The following is a 14,165-nucleotide window of genomic DNA, read 5'->3' as shown; positions in this document are numbered from 1 at the left end:
TGTCACCAAATAAAACGGTAATTGATATTTCTGCAAGAAAACCTTCTCAGTTTGTCTCTGCAACAAATAAAAGCAAAGTAGTTACCTTGTATACAACAAATGGTTTGTATGATTTTTTTAAACAGGAAAGTTTTCCTCTTTTCTTCTTTGGAAAGAATGACCTTATTTTATGTAGTACATTTGTATAATTAATTTTTAATTCATTCAAATATTAAAGGGCAAATTTCTGCATCATTTAGGGCTAATATTAATTTGCATACCCTAATTAATAATGACCTCTCTGTCTCACTGGGAAGTCAGTGTTTTTATTTAGCTTAATTTGTGTTAGCTTTTATTGATTAGAAAATGTGCATGTATTAATATTTGCAGACCGTGTCTCTTGTAGTATAGCAATACATGCCAGGACGTGCCTGTCAAAGAGAGTCAAAAGCTGCTCTTGGATGCAAAACAGTATTTCAATATACAGTGTATTAATAGTTACATCTTACAACAATTCTCTTGGAATTAGTGTCACTGTCAGCTGGGTGAGAACAAAATATGAGTGAAGAGAGTGGTCCTGTGCCATCCAAACTGCAACCTGATAATGTTCCAGCTGGATGAGAGTTATCATCAAGGTCAAACTTCACCCTTTTTTGAAAGAGGCCTTCCTCAGGATTTTACCTCATGCACCTTCAGGGTTGCAGCTGAAGCTCTGCTTGTTGAAATGCAGGAGCAGCCCTAGAAGACAGCTGATAGCATCTAATGATTCAAGTCTAAGCTCTGCTGAGAGAAGTCCACACTTTACAAATGTGTTAGACTTCACAGATCATCTGTCTCCCGGGAATGGCTTCAATCCCAAAGTGAGAGAGGAATGAACTGGAGCAGGCACAGTACATCAGGTTGTCTATTTTGAGCACAGGGTGCTGGGCTGCAATGTCACCTGCAAAAGTGTGAGACATGCTCAGACATGCTGCACCTGGAAGAAGTCATCACTGTGTGAGTGAGGGTTTCATTTCACAATAAAGCAGCTCTACCACTGAGTGGCTCAAATCCAGGTGGTTTTGAGGTGTGCTCAGATTCTACATTCTCATCCTGTGCCCAGGGATATTTAGCCACCTGTAAATGCATCTGTGCATGCTTAAATTATTTTCCAAGGTGAAATTAAATAGAAAGACTGTATCTGTAATTTTGTATATTGCTGGAACATTTACAGAGAGCTTAATGAAGACAATCTTTCTCTGAGGGCTCCATCTTCTGTTGCTGTGTGAGGGGATTATTGAGGTAAACACTATTATTATTAAATGGATAGAACCATAAGCTGTTGTCTTTCCTAATCTCAAATCTGATAGGAATTTACTGTTGAATGTTTGCACTACTGCCATAGTACGAATGGGTAGATGCCTGAAGATGAGACCCATAAGACCATGGAGTAGTTTCCCAAATGTAATGGCAGATGATGTTGCAGCTCGGGACAAAGTAAACAGATTAAACACCGTGGAGAAAAGAAAGACTACAAAGGGGATGTTTTGTAAGAGTGACTTCAGGAGTGGTTCTCTGACAGTGTAGATATAAAAAGTCATGGAGGATCACCTGCTGCCTATGCTTGGCAGTTTGTTGAGGGAAGGGAGTATCCCCTCGACTCATCTGCTGAACCCTTCCCCTCATCACAAAAGATAAGGATTGTTTTGTGAGTGGACCTCCTGCCTGGATTTTTTCTTTTATAAGAATATTTGAACTCCAAATCACATTTCACTTTTGCACTGTTTTTGAAAATTTCAAGTGGGAGATACTTCTGTTTAGCCACAAGAGCTGGAGTTGCATCTGTGATGGTTCACCATGGCAAGTCTTTCAGAAAATGGTCTCATAAACAAGCCTCTTGTTTCTTCTAAGTTCTGTGTGCAGTAACACTGCCTGCATCCCATGCTGACAATGGCTGCTGTCCTTAAACTGTCTTGTACTGACTTTTATTTCAAGTAGCGAAGCATTATCCACAAGACCATACTTTAAGCATGATGTATTTTAAAACAAATTGTCAGCAGCTTGTTTTGCTGTAAGAACATGAGCTCTTCCACTGACTTTTTCAAGGTGACTTTTCTTCTATTTATATATTTGCTCCATCAGACCTACGGACTCTTGTCTCTCCTATTTCTGAAAGTAATATGCACTTGCTGAGTCAGGGAGTGGAAAGAGGAGCTTTGCCTCCCTAGGATACTGGCAGCAAATCATGGAATGCTGGGCCCTGGTGTTGTCAACCAGCCATGGCAAACACTTCTTGGCATTTGCCACTCCTTTTCTTTTAAAGTTATGAGTGGCCTAAAAGCAGAGAGCTTTTGTGTGTACCTATGGACCTGGGTTCCTTGTGCATGTGTAGAATATAGAGCTGTACTTAAAGCTGTGCCACCATAGCTTTAAGTGATAGATATATATGTATATATATATCAGATACAAATTTGTAATCAAATGTAAATGTGCAAAATAAAATTTGAAAAAGGAGTTTCTTCTCACTAGATGTCAAGACAGTGATGTAGAAAGCCAAACAGGTATAGAAACACAGGAAATAGCTTGAATCACACGAGCACATACAACTTATTTTGAAGACAGATAATACTGACTTCTTTACATTTTCCACTTTCAGATTTCTATTCGCTGCCAGACTGAAAAAAAATAATGTGTGAAAATATTGTGTGAAAAGGACTGTTCTTATGCTTTTCGGATCAGGAAGGCACTAAGCAATATCCAAAATAAAAAAATAAAGCTTTTATTAATTACATGGCCAGTGATCATGTCAAAGATAAAAATGTTTGGATAAATTTCAAATAGATGTTTGTGGGTTTCAATTTTGTTTCAGCTATTATATTTAACAAGGCTCATGGACTGCTTTATAATAATTTTTGTATTGTGGCTCTGCATAGTCTTGTCAGGTACGAGGTCAGTGCTGTTCATAACAGCAAAACCAGTAGCTTCTAAACTGGAATTAATATTATGATGTTTATCATGCATTCTAGAGTTTATCTTCATCTTTTATTTTCCTTTCTTTTGTATTACTAGCAAAATAATAGAGAAAAAAAGAGAATGCAGACACCCAAATATTTAAACTATGTAGAAGTTGCAAACTTGAGATAAAAGGAGGCCATCTTACATATATAATTTAAATATTTAATTTTGTCCTGCAAGTGTTTATTCTTGTAACTCGTTCACAATAATTTTGTAAGTGTGGAATCTTGATATCTTGAAAGCTGTTGACTGGACTAGTATTAGGTCTCCAGGCCAGTTTTAAATGTCTTGACACCATTTAGAAATTACTTCAAAGGTTTTCAGCTCTCCATATTTTCTATTGCTAGCAAACATTAATGCAGCTACAGCTTGGCTCTGAAACTCTGGTTTCTTTCTCACTGTTTTCCCTCTTCTGCTATTTTATGCAGTTAAATGCTGTGATGGCTCCACGGCATAGCAAGGGGTTGTGAGTCTGTGTCAGAGCCTAGAAGTGCATCCTTGTGTAGAACCACATCACAGTGCTGCTCACTTGTGCATCTGTACTTTCATAGCTTTCTGGAAAGTTAGTTTCCTATCAGCTTTCTCATAAGTTCTAAAAAAGACAAGACCCTGGTGGGTAATGTGTTACTGTTTGGAATCAAGTGAAAGATCTATTATTTATATGCTTGATGCATTTCTATATTTCTATAAAAACTTTAGAGAAGCGCCCATGATAATTATTTGAAAATACAGTCAATAAAAACAGACTAAAACCAAAAATCATCCTTCAAATATGACTAATTAAATAGATGACACTATGCAGATGAAGAATCTGCCAAACACACTCAACGCCCCTTTCAAGCCGTGGGTCTAACATAAAAAGCTTCCTGAAATATGTATACATATTTATATATGTATATATACATGAAAAGACAATAATGAAGATAGAGCATTAGCATTTAACCCCATGCAATTAAAACAACTTATCTGCTTCTGCTGCATTTCGTAGCCTTGATTGGTTTCTGCTGTGTGGGATCCTTTGTCAACCTGATGCCTTGTGAAACAGTCCTTTAAGACATGCTAAATTGACAAAAGATGTTTCTGGTATGGAGCAATGATGTTTTTCCTTCATGGAAATAAATACATGAGGACAAGAGCAAGGGCAAATCGCCCAAAGGCTGTGCTGCATTCAAGAATAAAAACTGCTCAGAATCATTCCAGCCTTATTTCTTTCTCTTTCCCTTTAAGTAACTATCATGGAAACAGCTAGATGGTATCTAGAAAGGGAATTTAAAATAAATCTTTTATTTCCCCTGGAATTACTGAAGAAATATTAAATTACATTTCAAAGGAGTTTATGATGTTTAGATTGCCTTATATTTTAAAATATACAGGGCTCTTTCTGCTTAGAATATAGCACCTCTTTCAAGCTAATGTGGTTCAATTTCCTGGATGTGGTGTCACAAAAATATGCTGCCTCTCTTTCTAACTCTCTGCAGACATTTATTTCTGTAATATGAGCTGGGAGTTTTATATATTTCACCCCATCAAGAAACATCTCCTTTTCCTCTGTCAGAGTATTTATTTTTAAGGTGATTATTTTCCATTTGAATGCTCTTGAGGTCATCTTTTTGGGAAAGGCCAGCATGGAACTGTAGGGGTCTCTTAAACTCATTTTGAGAGAGTAAATGGTATGTTGACTTTGCACTGGCCTTTGGCAGATGGGCCAATTCTACCTTCTCCCCCAACTCTTGATTTATAAAACATTTTTCAAATGTTGTAAGCACTCAGGCCTAATAATGGATGTGTTATATTTTCTTTAAAACCAGATAGGTCACTGAAGTCTTGCTAAATAACTACCCAGTGGTTTGTATTTTTTTGCAAGGCTGTGAACAGGCATATTTTTGCAATCAGGTGTGGCTGAAGCCATCCCTACCCATCTGCACCCACTTGGTGCTGGGGCATTTGTTGGAAGGACCGCTTTTCACATCCCTTCCTTCCTCCTTCTGTCACTGTGCTCCAGAGGAGGGCGGACAGCTTTTTTCCACCAAGGACTCAGGTGGAGTTCCAAATAAATTCCTTTTCTCGTGCTGGTTTCACCTTGTTTTAGATTATCCTTTTTAACTTGGTAATTGATAGCCATGGATCCTTCTGTTTTTCTTTATTGAATCAACAGAGCTCCAGAAAAACTCTCTGATTTCCTGCAATCTACAAACTGCAGCTGACAGGGACCCTGTTACAATCCAGCTCCCTCTAGCTGTGGAGATTGTGTCCTCCAGAATACTGACAAGGAAGAAAAGCAATAAAAATAAAAAGGTTTGAAAAAAGAAAAATTTGGCCTGTTTTAATCCTCTCAGAGCTCCATCTGTAATGCAGTGTATGGGGACTTCTGTTCACAAATCCTATAAGCAAACAACAGGATTTACGTATTTAGTTCTCATGATACCGCTTTCAACATTGTTCTCCTTATGATTTTACTCTAGCAACATCAGTTCACTGTTTATAAGTACTACTTACAGGAAAAAATCTTTTGGGAATATCAGTAATGCTTTGTCACTTTAAGGTCTTTTTGAAATAGCTGTCTCAGAAGAGAGTTATCCAACTTCTAATAATCTCTGTCATCCTTTTTCAAAGTGCTTCCCATTTCATTTCTCTGTGTTCACGTGCTGGTTTCTAAAACTAGCTTGTCCCTCTCCATTCACTTGAATAAAATACTTTTTTTTCCTGTTTATATAAATATTTTTTAAAGTTCTAAACCCAGTTTTCATGTATATTTATGAGAGCTGGTCAAAAACAAGTTGTACCAAAAGTGTAACTCAGTGAAGTTGATGGGAATGTTATGGAAATTATTGCTTATCTTTGCTGATTAATTTTTTTCTATTTGCCATTTGGAGTTTCTACTCTCTTTAAAAAAATCTCCACTGCCTTTAAAATTTAAAATATTATTAAAATGTGAACAATTCTTGTTTCTTTGATATTTGTTTATAGAATGCTTTGCAGTAATTCTCTAAGTCAGTGCTTTCCTGTCAACTTAGAACATCTATGTAACTTTTTCTGACAATGCCTTTTTCATTTTATTTATTCATCTTTTCTACACGTATCACTGCTTAATCTGTTCCATTTCTTCTCATTCTAAAGAGAGAGCATATGGATGACAGGAAATTACATTGAAAATTTCTGCCTGATGTTGTAGTGTGTTCGTTAAGTTCATTTAATTCCTCCTCCATTTTATGTATCTGCTCCCCCCCATTTTGTGTAAAATGGTTCTGCCCTCCTCCGTTTTCCCGCCACAGCCCTGCCAGTTATATTGTCAATCTTTTAGGTTATATAATTCCTCCTCCCCTTTTTCCCTTATATGTATGCTTTTTCTCCTCTCTGGGCCAAGTCAATCACCCCCCCACTCCACCTAGTATTCCAGAAGCTTCTCCGCTTTGGGGGTTGTGGTTGGCTGTGGTCCCAGGGCCCCTCCCATACCTGGTACCTATTGGGCTCTCCACTATGTCATTTGTGTTAAGCTCATCCCCTCTTCTCCCCCTATTGGTCTTCTGTAAACCCCTCCCGGGCCCACTCCTTCCCTTTATAACCCCTAAGCACCCGTTGTTCTGGGTCATTCGCTGATACATCGTGGGCTTTCCAGTTAATCTGTTTAGCCCCCAGTGAGTGTTCAGCTTCTTCATTCTCGTCGTTAGCAGCGATCCAGTCCGCAGCCAGCACAACCCGAGGCCTTACGACGCCGAGGGGTGCTGGCAGACCATGGAGCTGGGTGTCGGCCTTAACCTCAGCTAGCCGGACTCTGACCTTCTCTGCTTTAAAAGGCCAAATACACCTCACTGCAGCCTCTTATGGGTCATGAGTGGGCACTGAGCCAAGCCGACAGGACCTCTGAAGCGAATAATAGCGCAGGAATAGTGGAATTATTCCCTCATATCACACTAATATGGTCTACAGGAGCCAACACTCACCAGCAGCTCCTAATTGCCAGGGAATACTGAAGTGGTGAAAGATGGGAAGGACTGTTGTGTTGGCAGGCAGGAGATCTCAGTTTCAGTCAGCTACTGATTCATTACCTTTACTTCTGATTTATAAGCAGTCTTATTAACACCAATTACTGACATCAGAGGTGCCCAAAAACCAGGAATAAATGATCAATGTTACCCAGAACTTTCTGCCCCTGAGCCACCACCCAGGGAACCACGTGGCCTCTGCAGCAGAGTGTCCAGGGCTGAAAGTGCCAGGGCTAGCTTCCTCCTTCTTGCAAGGGCATTGTGCAAGCCTGACTAGAAATCCAGATACTGTGAGAAAACCAGGCAGTTCTGGTTATGATGGGGACTTAGGGCAGATTTTGATGAATGAGGATGGATAAGGGATTGTACACATATGGGTTTTCTAGCTGCCTTGGGATGTATCTAAGCCTCTATGACTTGAGTTTTGCTGTGGGGCACTCACTTTTGTACTTCAATACTCACAGAGCAAGGGGGACCTTAAACAAATTAATGTTGTAAGCATTATAGTGTGTTTTATCTGAAACAAACCCAAGGCATTTCTAGGAAAACAAGCTGGAGCAGTAAATCGTAGAGAATCTCATAAATGTAAATTCAATGCCCAAGGCTGAACATTTTGCTTATTCTATCTCTTTCTTTTTTCTTTCATTTTTCACTTCTCCAAGCAACAATTCATGCAAAGCTTTATAGCGCATTATAAATTTTCTCCAAGCCAATAATTAGCTTACATCTGGCTAATACATCTTGCAGAATCATAGCATGGAGCTGCAAACGTTACTTTAGGAGGACATGGTAATGGCCTGTTGCTTGACGTTGGGGTGGAGTTTATAAATTTCACTATCCCTTCAAATTAAATATATTGAATCTTGTTTGTAGGGGACAGGTGTGAATATTTAAACAACTTACTGCATTTTTAAATTTATTTAGAGGTCTATTATGAAACCCAGTACATATATAAGGTGTTCTGCCATTGATGGCAGTCTCTGAGCTCACAGCTACCTGAGTCTGATTGATTATGAGCCCTTAAAAAACAATTTTAAGGCAGATGAAGAATATTTTTTATTATGGAAACCCCATAAAATATTTAACATTAGTTGCTTGCTAGATTTAAAGAGATTTTTATGGGGTAAGAAAAGCTTCTGATAAAGAGAGGCAGCATGGAAGGTGGCAGAATTTGACAATCAGACAGATTATTTGATTCTTATTGGAGCTGATGATCTTGAATGATAAAAAGAGTTATTTTAAGATAGAGAATGCTTCCACTGTTCATTATTTCCATGGAATAATAAAACCCCAACTCATTCATGATTGGCAGTTTGTAACAGGAAGTGCAAACAATACAGCTGAAAGGGAAAAAGTTTGGATTACCATTTCCACTTCAAGCACTGGACCAGCATTAAGCAACTCTTCACCTTGTTTTCACGGCTGCTTATTGTCCTGGGTTGGCTATATGATGCTTGTATCCCCAGTCATCTGTTCTGTTTATGCTGAATAATAAGTTTGCACTTTAAGAGTGTTCCAGAGAGTGAAGGGGGGAGAGAAGAAGCAGCAGTTTGTTTTCAGACACTGCACTCACTCCTCCGCATTCCTGCTCCTGGACTGTGTTGGCTGCGGATGGACAGACAGCAGGACAGAGCTCTCCTTTGCTTTTAGTTAGCTTTAGCTAGCTGAGGCAAAGAAGTTCCCTGGACTGTTGGATTTTTTCCCTTTTCTTAGGACCTGTTCAAACCTGCTCTGGACTGAACACCAGGGGAGCACCGGCACCTCACACCTGTGGCCCACCAGGCCGGGCCTGGGCCGCGGCATTTCCAGCGCTGGAGGGACTGGTCAGAGACTGAGTGAGGTGAGCTGCAACCCAGGGAGGGGACTTTTCTGAGTTTGTCATCTCTTTTGGAGTGGCAAGGGGTTTTATTGTTTAATAAACAGGTTTTTTCCACTTTTCTCCAAGGAGATAGTTTCTCCCAGACCAGTTGGGGGGGAGGGGCTGATTTGATCGGCTTTCCTACCAGAGCCCCTTCGGAAATTCTCTCCCAAAATTGCTCTGAACCAGGACACTTATATAGCTGATTCTTTCTCTATCTTCTCCACAAGACTCCTTCCCTTGAAAAATCAGAAGTGGAGAGAATCTCTCATATCCCCAAAACATGGCTTTAGAAATTTAGAAATTTTGAAAGTCTTCTTGACATATTGACATCTGAGAGAAGCTGAATGAGTAATAACTTAGAGCTCATTTAGAGCAACATTAGTTAAAGGTCAGTTTAACTGATGTTTTGTATCTTCTTGTCAGTCTTCTATTTTTCTCCTTAAGACTGAAAGTTTCTCTTAAACTAAAAGTTTCTTTGTGAACAGTTTGTGCCTGTCTAGCTTGTATTCTCTGTTATTGTCAGTGCCAGGCCTCAGGAGGGGTCATGGAGAGTTATGGTTGCTGCTCTGTGAAGAACACCAGTCATGGGCCACTTTATAAATCCATTTTTTTCCAAAATTTTCAATAGTCTTGACTTTGTTTTCTTTCATTGTGCTACATGACTACTGCTGTATCTTTTATTATAGCATTATGAATCAGGAGCCAAAAGTGGGCAGTTTTTGTTTGACTGGTTTTTTATTCAATGCACCACAGACCCACTACAGCAGATCACATCCACCCACACAGTATTTCTAGCAGGAGAACATTTATCCTCAGCAAGATGAGTCATCCTGCTGTTTGCTTTTCTCTGGGTTTGCTTGTTTTTTCTCTTCATTTTTTGGGAGGAAAATGTTCTTATTTATGCTGAATTCAAACCCAAAGGAAAGGCTTAGCCTTCACTCCTAATTACCATCTTGGAAATACTAGAAATAATGAATTTCTGGTATGGAAGAAACTCAGGGAATTAACTGATAAAATAACATTAAAATTGGAAATTTAAAATTTAAAAAAGTGTTTTTCTCTAGGTGAATGTGGTGAGAAAAACTTACAATGTATAGCATTGGAAATCTTGGCCTGCACTTGTATGTTAACTTTTAAAATCTCAGTTGACCACAGAACTTGCATTACTCTTAAGATGTCAACACTGTGGAAATCAAGAAAGAGATTACCATTGTGCCTTAGACTCATTCAATTTTTTATGGACTTTTGTGAGCTGGAGCATTCTAAATATTCAGTATCTGCTCTTTCATATGTGGAGATAATAAGACTAAGAATATCAGGTTGCAGTTTTTAAAAATAATGAGTAGAAATAATAATACTGATTATCATTAACATCATCATCAGTGGCCTACTGTTAATAACTAGTAGCATTACTGAAAATACTTGGAGTGTTTGTTCCCAGTATGGAGGAACTGTGGAGCACTGGGACACCCTAGAGATGAAAGCCCTGAGGGTGGAAGAACAATAAACGCCAACTTTCAACCTGGAAAACAAAGTAATGGACTTAATTGACACTTAGACACTTTTCTTTGGTTTACAAACAACTCAAAAGGGCTGTATAATCATTGTGATAAGGAAAAAAAAAAAAAAAAAGAAGTCCATTAATTAGGTCAGAAAGACCTAATTTAAAATAATGTACTGTTTCTGCAAAATGGTGGAAAAGTAGCCATTTTAAGACTAATGGTAACAAGGATTCCTCCACATTAGGTACTTGTTCTCACATGTTTTACAGAGCTTTCTGATCTTAGATTTATTTCATTATTGTATAAAATTGAGAAATGTAGAGAATGTTTTACTGATTTCCAAACATGAGCATTTATAATTATTCTTTCTTTCTCTTTAAAGTTGGGTCTATTTTCCTTGCAAGCATTTATCTTCCTGCTTGTTCTCTGTCTTTTGGTTTGAAATTGAAGTTTATTATTTTCTTTCTGAGAATGCAAGAAGCATCATATACAGACAGCAGAAGTTGTACTGAAATCGAGATGATGTACAGAAATATAAAATGCGAGAAATGGACAGAGCAATGACAAAGTGCCCTGTAAATCTGTACAGAACATCTGCCACAGACCTGGGAAACAGCCAAAGCCATGAGATATATATCTTCACTTGTAACTTGATTAAAACACTGATGGCAAAAATCTGCTCTCATAGCTGAACAATGATTTCCTTTATTTTGGTGTTGTGTGCTCATTGCAGAGCAACCTTTCCACTGACATCAGTGCAAGACCCTCACTTTGAGGGGTGCACATCAAACTCAAGGGTTCTGATGGCTTTCTTTGTGAGGAAGAAGATGACATGTTCATCTGAACAATAATGATGACTCCTTTGGAAGTACACATATACACAAACCCAAGCTTCCCTTCCTCCTGAAATGAAATACTTTGTCAACTTTTGTTTCCTCTAGTTCTGGGATTTTTCTTCCAGAGCACTGGATATGTCAAAAGTATGCAGCAGGGTATGCTGCATCCAATTCTTGCTCATACATGATTGACTGGATGTTCAGAGATATGCTCTGGTATCCATGGTACTGTAACAGAGTCAATCCCCTATTGCTTAAGGTTGAAAACCTTGTTTATATCTCTGTGCCTTCCTTTCCCTTCCTGTAGCATGAGTGTAATAATACAGGGCAGTTTTCATTAATGGTTTTATAAAAGCTCCTCTATTTCCAGGTTATTAATCCCTTGCTGTAAAGGATAAATATCATAAGTGTTCTAGCATCCCCTGACTCTGACTGACTTGAAGTTGGCTGTGCTATTCAATGAGTAGGACTCAATTTTTTTTTTAATTATTAGCTTAAAAACACTGGGAAACAATTGCTGACCCCTGGGATTAGTTTCATTCTTTTACAGCCTAATCCTTCAACTTTAAGCATGAAAAAAGTCCTTCCCCAGACTTGCCTATGTGAGTGAGAGCCTGAGGATCTTGTCTCCAGCCCTTTGAAACAGTTTATCTGCCTTGGCACTCAGCTGTTTTACCTTTGTCTTAGCCGAGAGCGTAATTGCAGGCAAAGCCTTTCTGGGACCATCCAGCTTCCTCAACTGAGGAGAGCAGTCAAATCTGTCTTACTGAAAGCAGATGATATCCTTTAGAGATTACAAACAATATCATCTTTCTGATGTTTAGCCCTTCTCTTTTTCATGCAGGAAAGTGGCAACAGCAGCCAATGCATTCAAGAGACAGGAAAGGATTTTTCATAAGGGATTATAGAGTTGTTTTGCTGCTCACATCTTTTGTTTTTGCATAATAATCTCCATAACAAACTGTGCTTGATTCTGCCCCTGTTGATATTAGTGACAAAACTCCCACGGATTTTAGCTGGAGCAGCATCAAAACCTATTTTACTGATGATTTAAAAGAAAAATAATTTTTTTCTCCCAAGTTTCATACATAATTTCTTCTCCCCTTTCTTTCACTGCCTCTTGTGTAGAGGCATAGAGACCTTGTAGAAGCTTATTTTATAATAACCCTGTGACTGTCAAGCAGCAAATTATAGTGCCAAAGTCCCAAGGACTTTATTGTTACAACTCACAAACCTCTCCCAGAAAAGAAGGATTCACTGAGGGCATAGGACAGATCATGAGGCATGGCATGAAGAAAGAACAGTCTGAGTCTCTGCATGTGTTTTCTACTCCTCCCTTGTCTGAGTAACCTTTGATCTTCAGAAGCAGTTTGATTAAATAATTTTCTTGTGGCTAATATTTGCTATTGGAAAATATGCCAGGATATGGCACCAGTCAAGTTTCCCTCTTACCTAAATATTGCATTGATGGTCCTACTGAGACTTCTTGTTGTTGTTGTTTATCATGGTTTCTGTAGGGAATCTGGCCTCAACTACTAATACCACAAGGAACAGCTGTAAATGGTCCATCATAGCAAAAGGCACTTACCTGTAATTCACAGCTGCAAGGCAGGAGTGTGCATAAACATCTCTGTACCCATTGTTGTGCTGACTATACTTGAAAAACTCTCATGTCACTTAAAAGAAGGACATAAACTGATATATACATTATATATGATGATAAGAGGGAGGCATAGTAGCTTCATGTTTCCTCTGCAAAAAAAGTTCCATGGGAACATCATGCTGTTCATTTTCAAACTAGACTCCCAAGAAAAATCCTTATTATGGTATGAGCCTTATTGGCAAACAAGGTGTGATTTCTCTGTTCAATTTTTTCGATATAGAAAGTTCTTGTAATAAGGTTATCATAAGGAGAATAGGTTTTTCTTACTAGCATGACTTATGTTAATGAAAAAAATTAGTTTCTATTTTTTAAAGTATGAGCTTTCTCACTAATGTAATGTGTACCTTTATTTTACAGATGAGCAGTGGAAGGTAACCAGTGATGACAGTCATTTTCTGAGCAGAATTTTAAGAAGAATGGTTTCTGAATCTATGTTTCAATGTTTTTAAGCTAGGAGTACCTTTTTAAAAATTAGGCTTATCTGGTATAATTCATACAATATAATCCATATTGCTGTAACCTGATTTAATTTTAAATAAGATCAAATATATAGACAATCTTTACAAAGGTGTTCATGCAGAAAGTCAATGAGAAACCACTGCTCCAGAAAATATTTACTGTGCAGATAGGCCATTTGATACAGACAAGTGACCATGGAGTGACTGAGAGGGTGCAGCAAGCTACCTCTGCAGTCACAGGACCTGCAGACATCATTATATTGAGCTGCTGCCAGATGAAAAGTGTTTGCTTAGCTCGTGGAAGGGGTGGTGTAAGGTCATGCATTTAAGCTGCAGTCAGGGTAGCAGGGACACTGAGAGATGCACACACTGGCTGGTATTGTGATTTGACTGAAGATGAGCTCAGCCCTGGTAACAATTGCTAGAGATTGTGTGGCCATCACCCTGACATCTGCAGTGCTACTGCATTTTGTGTATTTGCCTCCATTTTTCCTCTGAACTGAACAGAGCTCTGAGGGGCCAACAGCTCAGATGACGCCCTCTGAAAGAAAGTATATGGAATTTAAACTGGGTTATTCTGGACTTTTCAGTGAAGAAGTATTTGCTGGGGATTCTGTAACTACTCTTTTTTGCCAATTATCTAAATGAGACTTTGAGTTTGCATAGCTGGTGCCTTGCATTGCTGCAGCCGTGTGGGGAGAAATTTCCTACTGCTAGATTTGCTGTGTTTTATGCTGTGAAAACATAAATTAAAACATTTATGAGATGCTTTCTCCATGCTCCAGAAAAAAAAAAAAAAAAAAGAAAACTCCATTTTTGTCTTTTTTTGTTTGCTTTTTTTTTAATTTCAAGATTAACTTTTGCACAACAGATCAGAAGAAATTCTCTC

Source organism: Melospiza georgiana, chromosome 3 (assembly GCF_028018845.1).
Source record: "Melospiza georgiana isolate bMelGeo1 chromosome 3, bMelGeo1.pri, whole genome shotgun sequence".
NCBI classification, from domain to species: Eukaryota; Metazoa; Chordata; class Aves; order Passeriformes; family Passerellidae; genus Melospiza; species Melospiza georgiana.
This window is presented reverse-complemented; position numbering follows the sequence as displayed.